This window comes from Rhinoderma darwinii, unplaced genomic scaffold (genome assembly GCF_050947455.1).
Source record: "Rhinoderma darwinii isolate aRhiDar2 unplaced genomic scaffold, aRhiDar2.hap1 Scaffold_448, whole genome shotgun sequence".
NCBI classification, from domain to species: Eukaryota; Metazoa; Chordata; class Amphibia; order Anura; family Rhinodermatidae; genus Rhinoderma; species Rhinoderma darwinii.
In genome coordinates this window covers 37,362-49,516 of record NW_027463921.1, presented here as the reverse complement: position 1 = coordinate 49,516, position 12,155 = coordinate 37,362, and the positions used below count along the sequence as shown (strand labels likewise).

The following is a 12,155-nucleotide window of genomic DNA, read 5'->3' as shown; positions in this document are numbered from 1 at the left end:
TTCTAGGCAATTCCATGGGGCCCTGCAGGCTCACACACTCACAGCTACACGGGAGGTGAATAAAGGCCGGAGAGGAAGCCAGACAGGATTTGCTTCTTTTGCTTGCACCACAATGCAGTGCTGAAAGAGGAGGAATCTACATAAAAACGCCTTCCTGGCAACGCCCAAATGCCCTGCTGCCATGCAGATAAACACTGGCAGCGGCAGCAAGTGCATGCCCACAGCCACCCCTTGTTCCTTCACACCTTGTATCAGCTGTAATCCAGTCCAGTCCAGTGCTGCCTGCTGAGCAGCACTGACCAACACTGCCTGGGCCCAGGCTTTTATCTCTGAGGCCCCATTATGATGTCAGAAAGCTGGCTCTGGAATCCTGAGGGCTCCACTATGACACGTGCAAAGTTCCGTCTGAACTTTATATAAGACGGTGAGGCTCAGTCAGTCACTCAGTGTTGCCTGAGAGGGCAACACTGCAACAGCCGGCCGCCAGGCTGTCTTTTTTTTGCACAGCTAGTTGCCTCCAGGAGGCCACAAGAGGGAGACAAGGGACTGCAAAATGGAAAATAGGCATCCACCAACTTTACAGACAACTTCTCCTTGCTCCTACAACCTCCATCCTTGCACAGTTTGTTATTCTTCTAGGTAACATAGTAACAAATCCAAATTGCTGCTCTCTTTGTAGGCAAGCAAGGCTTTGTTGCAACTGCAATTCTTACTTCTTCTTGAAATGTAGGGACGACAGTACATTCCATCACATCCATCTAGTGTACACAGGTAGGTCCATTGTGGCGGGCAGGCGAGCGGGCGGACTGCTTTATTGGCTGTTTGCTGTTCCCCTACTCCACTCCACTATTTGACTGTTGTGCTGCATCAATCAATCAATCAATCAATCAATCAATCAATCAATCAATCAATCAATCAGTGGCTGGCTCAGGTGCAGCTCTTTAACTTACCTAAAAGGGAGGGCGGAGAGAAGACAAGGAAGGTGAATGAGGTGTTCCAATGTGAAATGCCGGAAACACAGAAACACAGACGACACACAACAAGAGGTGGCAATCTATTCATTAATTGCATTTAATCAATGAGCTCATTATCACTCATGCATTGTCCAACAGGTGTTGAAATAATGGGATTAAAAGGGGAGATCCCTTCAGAAAGACAGAAACAATAGCAAAGACAAAAAACACTTTTGGAATCTGCTTTTAGTCAACACATAAGGAAAGGGTGCACCGGTCCTGGAAATACTGCAATACCAGGTCAATGCGTGGAGTGGACAGAGCAAGCTCTATTTCCATCTCCCTGTTCTAAAAATCCATTTAATATATGGTCCCCAGATAGGGGACGTATCAGATATTAAACTGATAAGAACAGATACTACACTTGATCTTAGCCAAAAGGCCGAGAAGCGATAACCCGAACGGGCCGCGCGTTGCCCGAGCCTGCCCGATACTGCTGTTCAGCCCTTGCAGCGATTCAGCCTACTTCTAGGCAATTCCATGGGGCCCTGCAGGCTCACACACCCACAGCTACACGGGAGGTGAATAAAGGCCGGAGAGGAAGCCAGACAGGATTTGCTTCTTTTGCTTGCACCACAATGCAGTGCTGAAAGAGGAGGAATCTACATAAAAACGCCTTCCTGGCAACGCCCAAATGCCCTGCTGCCATGCAGATAAACACTGGCAGCGGCAGCAAGTGCATGCCCACAGCCACCCCTTGTTCCTTCACACCTTGTATCAGCTGTAATCCAGTCCAGTCCAGTGCTGCCTGCTGAGCAGCACTGACCAACACTGCCTGGGCCCAGGCTTTTATCTCTGAGGCCCCATTATGATGTCAGAAAGCTGGCTCTGGAATCCTGAGGGCTCCACTATGACACGTGCAAAGTTCCGTCTGAACTTTATATAAGACGGTGAGGCTCAGTCAGTCACTCAGTGTTGCCTGAGAGGGCAACACTGCAACAGCCGGCCGCCAGGCTGTCTTTTTTTTGCACAGCTAGTTGCCTCCAGGAGGCCACAAGAGGGAGACAAGGGACTGCAAAATGGAAAATAGGCATCCACCAACTTTACAGACAACTTCTCCTTGCTCCTACAACCTCCATCCTTGCACAGTTTGTTATTCTTCTAGGTAACATAGTAACAAATCCAAATTGCTGCTCTCTTTGTAGGCAAGCAAGGCTTTGTTGCAACTGCAATTCTTACTTCTTCTTGAAATGTAGGGACGACAGTACATTCCATCACATCCATCTAGTGTACACAGGTAGGTCCATTGTGGCGGGCAGGCGAGCGGGCGGGCTGCTTTATTGGCTGTTTGCTGTTCCCCTACTCCACTCCACTATTTGACTGTTGTGCTGCATCAATCAATCAATCAATCAATCAATCAATCAATCAATCAATCAATCAATCAATCAATCAATCAGTGGCTGGCTCAGGTGCAGCTCTTTAACTTACCTAAAAGGGAGGGCGGAGAGAAGACAAGGAAGGTGAATGAGGTGTTCCAATGTGAAATGCCGGAAACACAGAAACACAGACGACACACAACAAGAGGTGGCAATCTATTCATTAATTGCATTTAATCAATGAGCTCATTATCACTCATGCATTGTCCAACAGGTGTTGAAATAATGGGATTAAAAGGGGAGATCCCTTCAGAAAGACAGAAACAATAGCAAAGACAAAAAACACTTTTGGAATCTGCTTTTAGTCAACACATAAGGAAAGGGTGCACCGGTCCTGGAAATACTGCAATACCAGGTCAATGCGTGGAGTGGACAGAGCAAGCTCTATTTCCATCTCCCTGTTCTAAAAATCCATTTAATATATGGTCCCCAGATAGGGGACGTATCAGATATTAAACTGATAAGAACAGATACTACACTTGATCTTAGCCAAAAGGCCGAGAAGCGATAACCCGAACGGGCCGCGCGTTGCCCGAGCCTGCCCGATACTGCTGTTCAGCCCTTGCAGCGATTCAGCCTACTTCTAGGCAATTCCATGGGGCCCTGCAGGCTCACACACTCACAGCTACACGGGAGGTGAATAAAGGCCGGAGAGGAAGCCAGACAGGATTTGCTTCTTTTGCTTGCACCACAATGCAGTGCTGAAAGAGGAGGAATCTACATAAAAACGCCTTCCTGGCAACGCCCAAATGCCCTGCTGCCATGCAGATAAACACTGGCAGCGGCAGCAAGTGCATGCCCACAGCCACCCCTTGTTCCTTCACACCTTGTATCAGCTGTAATCCAGTCCAGTCCAGTGCTGCCTGCTGAGCAGCACTGACCAACACTGCCTGGGCCCAGGCTTTTATCTCTGAGGCCCCATTATGATGTCAGAAAGCTGGCTCTGGAATCCTGAGGGCTCCACTATGACACGTGCAAAGTTCCGTCTGAACTTTATATAAGACGGTGAGGCTCAGTCAGTCACTCAGTGTTGCCTGAGAGGGCAACACTGCAACAGCCGGCCGCCAGGCTGTCTTTTTTTTGCACAGCTAGTTGCCTCCAGGAGGCCACAAGAGGGAGACAAGGGACTGCAAAATGGAAAATAGGCATCCACCAACTTTACAGACAACTTCTCCTTGCTCCTACAACCTCCATCCTTGCACAGTTTGTTATTCTTCTAGGTAACATAGTAACAAATCCAAATTGCTGCTCTCTTTGTAGGCAAGCAAGGCTTTGTTGCAACTGCAATTCTTACTTCTTCTTGAAATGTAGGGACGACAGTACATTCCATCACATCCATCTAGTGTACACAGGTAGGTCCATTGTGGCGGGCAGGCGAGCGGGCGGGCTGCTTTATTGGCTGTTTGCTGTTCCCCTACTCCACTCCACTATTTGACTGTTGTGCTGCATCAATCAATCAATCAATCAATCAATCAATCAATCAATCAATCAATCAGTGGCTGGCTCAGGTGCAGCTCTTTAACTTACCTAAAAGGGAGGGCGGAGAGAAGACAAGGAAGGTGAATGAGGTGTTCCAATGTGAAATGCCGGAAACACAGAAACACAGACGACACACAACAAGAGGTGGCAATCTATTCATTAATTGCATTTAATCAATGAGCTCATTATCACTCATGCATTGTCCAACAGGTGTTGAAATAATGGGATTAAAAGGGGAGATCCCTTCAGAAAGACAGAAACAATAGCAAAGACAAAAAACACTTTTGGAATCTGCTTTTAGTCAACACATAAGGAAAGGGTGCACCGGTCCTGGAAATACTGCAATACCAGGTCAATGCGTGGAGTGGACAGAGCAAGCTCTATTTCCATCTCCCTGTTCTAAAAATCCATTTAATATATGGTCCCCAGATAGGGGACGTATCAGATATTAAACTGATAAGAACAGATACTACACTTGATCTTAGCCAAAAGGCCGAGAAGCGATAACCCGAACGGGCCGCGCGTTGCCCGAGCCTGCCCGATACTGCTGTTCAGCCCTTGCAGCGATTCAGCCTACTTCTAGGCAATTCCATGGGGCCCTGCAGGCTCACACACTCACAGCTACACGGGAGGTGAATAAAGGCCGGAGAGGAAGCCAGACAGGATTTGCTTCTTTTGCTTGCACCACAATGCAGTGCTGAAAGAGGAGGAATCTACATAAAAACGCCTTCCTGGCAACGCCCAAATGCCCTGCTGCCATGCAGATAAACACTGGCAGCGGCAGCAAGTGCATGCCCACAGCCACCCCTTGTTCCTTCACACCTTGTATCAGCTGTAATCCAGTCCAGTCCAGTGCTGCCTGCTGAGCAGCACTGACCAACACTGCCTGGGCCCAGGCTTTTATCTCTGAGGCCCCATTATGATGTCAGAAAGCTGGCTCTGGAATCCTGAGGGCTCCACTATGACACGTGCAAAGTTCCGTCTGAACTTTATATAAGACGGTGAGGCTCAGTCAGTCACTCAGTGTTGCCTGAGAGGGCAACACTGCAACAGCCGGCCGCCAGGCTGTCTTTTTTTTGCACAGCTAGTTGCCTCCAGGAGGCCACAAGAGGGAGACAAGGGACTGCAAAATGGAAAATAGGCATCCACCAACTTTACAGACAACTTCTCCTTGCTCCTACAACCTCCATCCTTGCACAGTTTGTTATTCTTCTAGGTAACATAGTAACAAATCCAAATTGCTGCTCTCTTTGTAGGCAAGCAAGGCTTTGTTGCAACTGCAATTCTTACTTCTTCTTGAAATGTAGGGACGACAGTACATTCCATCACATCCATCTAGTGTACACAGGTAGGTCCATTGTGGCGGGCAGGCGAGCGGGCGGGCTGCTTTATTGGCTGTTTGCTGTTCCCCTACTCCACTCCACTATTTGACTGTTGTGCTGCATCAATCAATCAATCAATCAATCAATCAATCAATCAATCAATCAATCAATCAGTGGCTGGCTCAGGTGCAGCTCTTTAACTTACCTAAAAGGGAGGGCGGAGAGAAGACAAGGAAGGTGAATGAGGTGTTCCAATGTGAAATGCCGGAAACACAGAAACACAGACGACACACAACAAGAGGTGGCAATCTATTCATTAATTGCATTTAATCAATGAGCTCATTATCACTCATGCATTGTCCAACAGGTGTTGAAATAATGGGATTAAAAGGGGAGATCCCTTCAGAAAGACAGAAACAATAGCAAAGACAAAAAACACTTTTGGAATCTGCTTTTAGTCAACACATAAGGAAAGGGTGCACCGGTCCTGGAAATACTGCAATACCAGGTCAATGCGTGGAGTGGACAGAGCAAGCTCTATTTCCATCTCCCTGTTCTAAAAATCCATTTAATATATGGTCCCCAGATAGGGGACGTATCAGATATTAAACTGATAAGAACAGATACTACACTTGATCTTAGCCAAAAGGCCGAGAAGCGATAACCCGAACGGGCCGCGCGTTGCCCGAGCCTGCCCGATACTGCTGTTCAGCCCTTGCAGCGATTCAGCCTACTTCTAGGCAATTCCATGGGGCCCTGCAGGCTCACACACTCACAGCTACACGGGAGGTGAATAAAGGCCGGAGAGGAAGCCAGACAGGATTTGCTTCTTTTGCTTGCACCACAATGCAGTGCTGAAAGAGGAGGAATCTACATAAAAACGCCTTCCTGGCAACGCCCAAATGCCCTGCTGCCATGCAGATAAACACTGGCAGCGGCAGCAAGTGCATGCCCACAGCCACCCCTTGTTCCTTCACACCTTGTATCAGCTGTAATCCAGTCCAGTCCAGTGCTGCCTGCTGAGCAGCACTGACCAACACTGCCTGGGCCCAGGCTTTTATCTCTGAGGCCCCATTATGATGTCAGAAAGCTGGCTCTGGAATCCTGAGGGCTCCACTATGACACGTGCAAAGTTCCGTCTGAACTTTATATAAGACGGTGAGGCTCAGTCAGTCACTCAGTGTTGCCTGAGAGGGCAACACTGCAACAGCCGGCCGCCAGGCTGTCTTTTTTTTGCACAGCTAGTTGCCTCCAGGAGGCCACAAGAGGGAGACAAGGGACTGCAAAATGGAAAATAGGCATCCACCAACTTTACAGACAACTTCTCCTTGCTCCTACAACCTCCATCCTTGCACAGTTTGTTATTCTTCTAGGTAACATAGTAACAAATCCAAATTGCTGCTCTCTTTGTAGGCAAGCAAGGCTTTGTTGCAACTGCAATTCTTACTTCTTCTTGAAATGTAGGGACGACAGTACATTCCATCACATCCATCTAGTGTACACAGGTAGGTCCATTGTGGCGGGCAGGCGAGCGGGCGGACTGCTTTATTGGCTGTTTGCTGTTCCCCTACTCCACTCCACTATTTGACTGTTGTGCTGCATCAATCAATCAATCAATCAATCAATCAATCAATCAATCAATCAATCAGTGGCTGGCTCAGGTGCAGCTCTTTAACTTACCTAAAAGGGAGGGCGGAGAGAAGACAAGGAAGGTGAATGAGGTGTTCCAATGTGAAATGCCGGAAACACAGAAACACAGACGACACACAACAAGAGGTGGCAATCTATTCATTAATTGCATTTAATCAATGAGCTCATTATCACTCATGCATTGTCCAACAGGTGTTGAAATAATGGGATTAAAAGGGGAGATCCCTTCAGAAAGACAGAAACAATAGCAAAGACAAAAAACACTTTTGGAATCTGCTTTTAGTCAACACATAAGGAAAGGGTGCACCGGTCCTGGAAATACTGCAATACCAGGTCAATGCGTGGAGTGGACAGAGCAAGCTCTATTTCCATCTCCCTGTTCTAAAAATCCATTTAATATATGGTCCCCAGATAGGGGACGTATCAGATATTAAACTGATAAGAACAGATACTACACTTGATCTTAGCCAAAAGGCCGAGAAGCGATAACCCGAACGGGCCGCGCGTTGCCCGAGCCTGCCCGATACTGCTGTTCAGCCCTTGCAGCGATTCAGCCTACTTCTAGGCAATTCCATGGGCCCCTGCAGGCTCACACACTCACAGCTACACGGGAGGTGAATAAAGGCCGGAGAGGAAGCCAGACAGGATTTGCTTCTTTTGCTTGCACCACAATGCAGTGCTGAAAGAGGAGGAATCTACATAAAAACGCCTTCCTGGCAACGCCCAAATGCCCTGCTGCCATGCAGATAAACACTGGCAGCGGCAGCAAGTGCATGCCCACAGCCACCCCTTGTTCCTTCACACCTTGTATCAGCTGTAATCCAGTCCAGTCCAGTGCTGCCTGCTGAGCAGCACTGACCAACACTGCCTGGGCCCAGGCTTTTATCTCTGAGGCCCCATTATGATGTCAGAAAGCTGGCTCTGGAATCCTGAGGGCTCCACTATGACACGTGCAAAGTTCCGTCTGAACTTTATATAAGACGGTGAGGCTCAGTCAGTCACTCAGTGTTGCCTGAGAGGGCAACACTGCAACAGCCGGCCGCCAGGCTGTCTTTTTTTTGCACAGCTAGTTGCCTCCAGGAGGCCACAAGAGGGAGACAAGGGACTGCAAAATGGAAAATAGGCATCCACCAACTTTACAGACAACTTCTCCTTGCTCCTACAACCTCCATCCTTGCACAGTTTGTTATTCTTCTAGGTAACATAGTAACAAATCCAAATTGCTGCTCTCTTTGTAGGCAAGCAAGGCTTTGTTGCAACTGCAATTCTTACTTCTTCTTGAAATGTAGGGACGACAGTACATTCCATCACATCCATCTAGTGTACACAGGTAGGTCCATTGTGGCGGGCAGGCGAGCGGGCGGACTGCTTTATTGGCTGTTTGCTGTTCCCCTACTCCACTCCACTATTTGACTGTTGTGCTGCATCAATCAATCAATCAATCAATCAATCAATCAATCAATCAATCAATCAGTGGCTGGCTCAGGTGCAGCTCTTTAACTTACCTAAAAGGGAGGGCGGAGAGAAGACAAGGAAGGTGAATGAGGTGTTCCAATGTGAAATGCCGGAAACACAGAAACACAGACGACACACAACAAGAGGTGGCAATCTATTCATTAATTGCATTTAATCAATGAGCTCATTATCACTCATGCATTGTCCAACAGGTGTTGAAATAATGGGATTAAAAGGGGAGATCCCTTCAGAAAGACAGAAACAATAGCAAAGACAAAAAACACTTTTGGAATCTGCTTTTAGTCAACACATAAGGAAAGGGTGCACCGGTCCTGGAAATACTGCAATACCAGGTCAATGCGTGGAGTGGACAGAGCAAGCTCTATTTCCATCTCCCTGTTCTAAAAATCCATTTAATATATGGTCCCCAGATAGGGGACGTATCAGATATTAAACTGATAAGAACAGATACTACACTTGATCTTAGCCAAAAGGCCGGGAAGCGATAACCCGAACGGGCCGCGCGTTGCCCGAGCCTGCCCGATACTGCTGTTCAGCCCTTGCAGCGATTCAGCCTACTTCTAGGCAATTCCATGGGGCCCTGCAGGCTCACACACTCACAGCTACACGGGAGGTGAATAAAGGCCGGAGAGGAAGCCAGACAGGATTTGCTTCTTTTGCTTGCACCACAATGCAGTGCTGAAAGAGGAGGAATCTACATAAAAACGCCTTCCTGGCAACGCCCAAATGCCCTGCTGCCATGCAGATAAACACTGGCAGCGGCAGCAAGTGCATGCCCACAGCCACCCCTTGTTCCTTCACACCTTGTATCAGCTGTAATCCAGTCCAGTCCAGTGCTGCCTGCTGAGCAGCACTGACCAACACTGCCTGGGCCCAGGCTTTTATCTCTGAGGCCCCATTATGATGTCAGAAAGCTGGCTCTGGAATCCTGAGGGCTCCACTATGACACGTGCAAAGTTCCGTCTGAACTTTATATAAGACGGTGAGGCTCAGTCAGTCACTCAGTGTTGCCTGAGAGGGCAACACTGCAACAGCCGGCCGCCAGGCTGTCTTTTTTTTGCACAGCTAGTTGCCTCCAGGAGGCCACAAGAGGGAGACAAGGGACTGCAAAATGGAAAATAGGCATCCACCAACTTTACAGACAACTTCTCCTTGCTCCTACAACCTCCATCCTTGCACAGTTTGTTATTCTTCTAGGTAACATAGTAACAAATCCAAATTGCTGCTCTCTTTGTAGGCAAGCAAGGCTTTGTTGCAACTGCAATTCTTACTTCTTCTTGAAATGTAGGGACGACAGTACATTCCATCACATCCATCTAGTGTACACAGGTAGGTCCATTGTGGCGGGCAGGCGAGCGGGCGGGCTGCTTTATTGGCTGTTTGCTGTTCCCCTACTCCACTCCACTATTTGACTGTTGTGCTGCATCAATCAATCAATCAATCAATCAATCAATCAATCAATCAATCAATCAATCAATCAATCAGTGGCTGGCTCAGGTGCAGCTCTTTAACTTACCTAAAAGGGAGGGCGGAGAGAAGACAAGGAAGGTGAATGAGGTGTTCCAATGTGAAATGCCGGAAACACAGAAACACAGACGACACACAACAAGAGGTGGCAATCTATTCATTAATTGCATTTAATCAATGAGCTCATTATCACTTATGCATTGTCCAACAGGTGTTGAAATAATGGGATTAAAAGGGGAGATCCCTTCAGAAAGACAGAAACAATAGCAAAGACAAAAAACACTTTTGGAATCTGCTTTTAGTCAACACATAAGGAAAGGGTGCACCGGTCCTGGAAATACTGCAATACCAGGTCAATGCGTGGAGTGGACAGAGCAAGCTCTATTTCCATCTCTCTGTTCTAAAAATCCATTTAATATATGGTCCCCAGATAGGGGACGTATCAGATATTAAACTGATAAGAACAGATACTACACTTGATCTTAGCCAAAAGGCCGAGAAGCGATAACCCGAACGGGCCGCGCGTTGCCCGAGCCTGCCCGATACTGCTGTTCAGCCCTTGCAGCGATTCAGCCTACTTCTAGGCAATTCCATGGGGCCCTGCAGGCTCACACACTCACAGCTACACGGGAGGTGAATAAAGGCCGGAGAGGAAGCCAGACAGGATTTGCTTCTTTTGCTTGCACCACAATGCAGTGCTGAAAGAGGAGGAATCTACATAAAAACGCCTTCCTGGCAACGCCCAAATGCCCTGCTGCCATGCAGATAAACACTGGCAGCGGCAGCAAGTGCATGCCCACAGCCACCCCTTGTTCCTTCACACCTTGTATCAGCTGTAATCCAGTCCAGTCCAGTGCTGCCTGCTGAGCAGCACTGACCAACACTGCCTGGGCCCAGGCTTTTATCTCTGAGGCCCCATTATGATGTCAGAAAGCTGGCTCTGGAATCCTGAGGGCTCCACTATGACACGTGCAAAGTTCCGTCTGAACTTTATATAAGACGGTGAGGCTCAGTCAGTCACTCAGTGTTGCCTGAGAGGGCAACACTGCAACAGCCGGCCGCCAGGCTGTCTTTTTTTTGCACAGCTAGTTGCCTCCAGGAGGCCACAAGAGGGAGACAAGGGACTGCAAAATGGAAAATAGGCATCCACCAACTTTACAGACAACTTCTCCTTGCTCCTACAACCTCCATCCTTGCACAGTTTGTTATTCTTCTAGGTAACATAGTAACAAATCCAAATTGCTGCTCTCTTTGTAGGCAAGCAAGGCTTTGTTGCAACTGCAATTCTTACTTCTTCTTGAAATGTAGGGACGACAGTACATTCCATCACATCCATCTAGTGTACACAGGTAGGTCCATTGTGGCGGGCAGGCGAGCGGGCGGGCTGCTTTATTGGCTGTTTGCTGTTCCCCTACTCCACTCCACTATTTGACTGTTGTGCTGCATCAATCAATCAATCAATCAATCAATCAATCAATCAATCAGTGGCTGGCTCAGGTGCAGCTCTTTAACTTACCTAAAAGGGAGGGCGGAGAGAAGACAAGGAAGGTGAATGAGGTGTTCCAATGTGAAATGCCGGAAACACAGAAACACAGACGACACACAACAAGAGGTGGCAATCTATTCATTAATTGCATTTAATCAATGAGCTCATTATCACTCATGCATTGTCCAACAGGTGTTGAAATAATGGGATTAAAAGGGGAGATCCCTTCAGAAAGACAGAAACAATAGCAAAGACAAAAAACACTTTTGGAATCTGCTTTTAGTCAACACATAAGGAAAGGGTGCACCGGTCCTGGAAATACTGCAATACCAGGTCAATGCGTGGAGTGGACAGAGCAAGCTCTATTTCCATCTCCCTGTTCTAAAAATCCATTTAATATATGGTCCCCAGATAGGGGACGTATCAGATATTAAACTGATAAGAACAGATACTACACTTGATCTTAGCCAAAAGGCCGAGAAGCGATAACCCGAACGGGCCGCGCGTTGCCCGAGCCTGCCCGATACTGCTGTTCAGCCCTTGCAGCGATTCAGCCTACTTCTAGGCAATTCCATGGGGCCCTGCAGGCTCACACACTCACAGCTACACGGGAGGTGAATAAAGGCCGGAGAGGAAGCCAGACAGGATTTGCTTCTTTTGCTTGCACCACAATGCAGTGCTGAAAGAGGAGGAATCTACATAAAAACGCCTTCCTGGCAACGCCCAAATGCCCTGCTGCCATGCAGATAAACACTGGCAGCGGCAGCAAGTGCATGCCCACAGCCACCCCTTGTTCCTTCACACCTTGTATCAGCTGTAATCCAGTCCAGTCCAGTGCTGCCTGCTGAGCAGCACTGACCAACACTGCCTGGGCCCAGGCTTTTAT

The 12,155-nt window shown here is 48.0% G+C and overlaps 8 non-coding genes across 8 annotated transcripts; all 8 read right to left on the bottom strand.

Annotated features, from left to right (window-relative positions):
• Nucleotides 1-1,216: 1,216 nt before the first annotated feature.
• Nucleotides 1,217-1,407, bottom strand: LOC142716332 (U2 spliceosomal RNA). Its single transcript, XR_012871578.1, has one exon. It is a non-coding gene; the product is annotated as a U2 spliceosomal RNA (small nuclear RNA).
• Nucleotides 1,408-2,707: 1,300 nt separating this feature from the next.
• LOC142716331 (U2 spliceosomal RNA) lies at nt 2,708-2,898 on the bottom strand. The gene has a single exon (XR_012871577.1). It is a non-coding gene; the product is annotated as a U2 spliceosomal RNA (small nuclear RNA).
• A 1,284-nt stretch (nt 2,899-4,182) lies between these two features.
• LOC142716330 (U2 spliceosomal RNA) lies at nt 4,183-4,373 on the bottom strand. The gene has a single exon (XR_012871576.1). It is a non-coding gene; the product is annotated as a U2 spliceosomal RNA (small nuclear RNA).
• Nucleotides 4,374-5,661: 1,288 nt separating this feature from the next.
• Nucleotides 5,662-5,852, bottom strand: LOC142716329 (U2 spliceosomal RNA). The gene has a single exon (XR_012871575.1). It is a non-coding gene; the product is annotated as a U2 spliceosomal RNA (small nuclear RNA).
• A 1,284-nt stretch (nt 5,853-7,136) lies between these two features.
• LOC142716327 (U2 spliceosomal RNA) lies at nt 7,137-7,327 on the bottom strand. Its single transcript, XR_012871573.1, has one exon. It is a non-coding gene; the product is annotated as a U2 spliceosomal RNA (small nuclear RNA).
• A 1,284-nt stretch (nt 7,328-8,611) lies between these two features.
• On the bottom strand, nt 8,612-8,802 carry LOC142716307 (U2 spliceosomal RNA). Its single transcript, XR_012871556.1, has one exon. It is a non-coding gene; the product is annotated as a U2 spliceosomal RNA (small nuclear RNA).
• A 1,296-nt stretch (nt 8,803-10,098) lies between these two features.
• On the bottom strand, nt 10,099-10,289 carry LOC142716309 (U2 spliceosomal RNA). The gene has a single exon (XR_012871558.1). It is a non-coding gene; the product is annotated as a U2 spliceosomal RNA (small nuclear RNA).
• A 1,276-nt stretch (nt 10,290-11,565) lies between these two features.
• On the bottom strand, nt 11,566-11,756 carry LOC142716326 (U2 spliceosomal RNA). Its single transcript, XR_012871572.1, has one exon. It is a non-coding gene; the product is annotated as a U2 spliceosomal RNA (small nuclear RNA).
• Nucleotides 11,757-12,155: the final 399 nt, after the last annotated feature.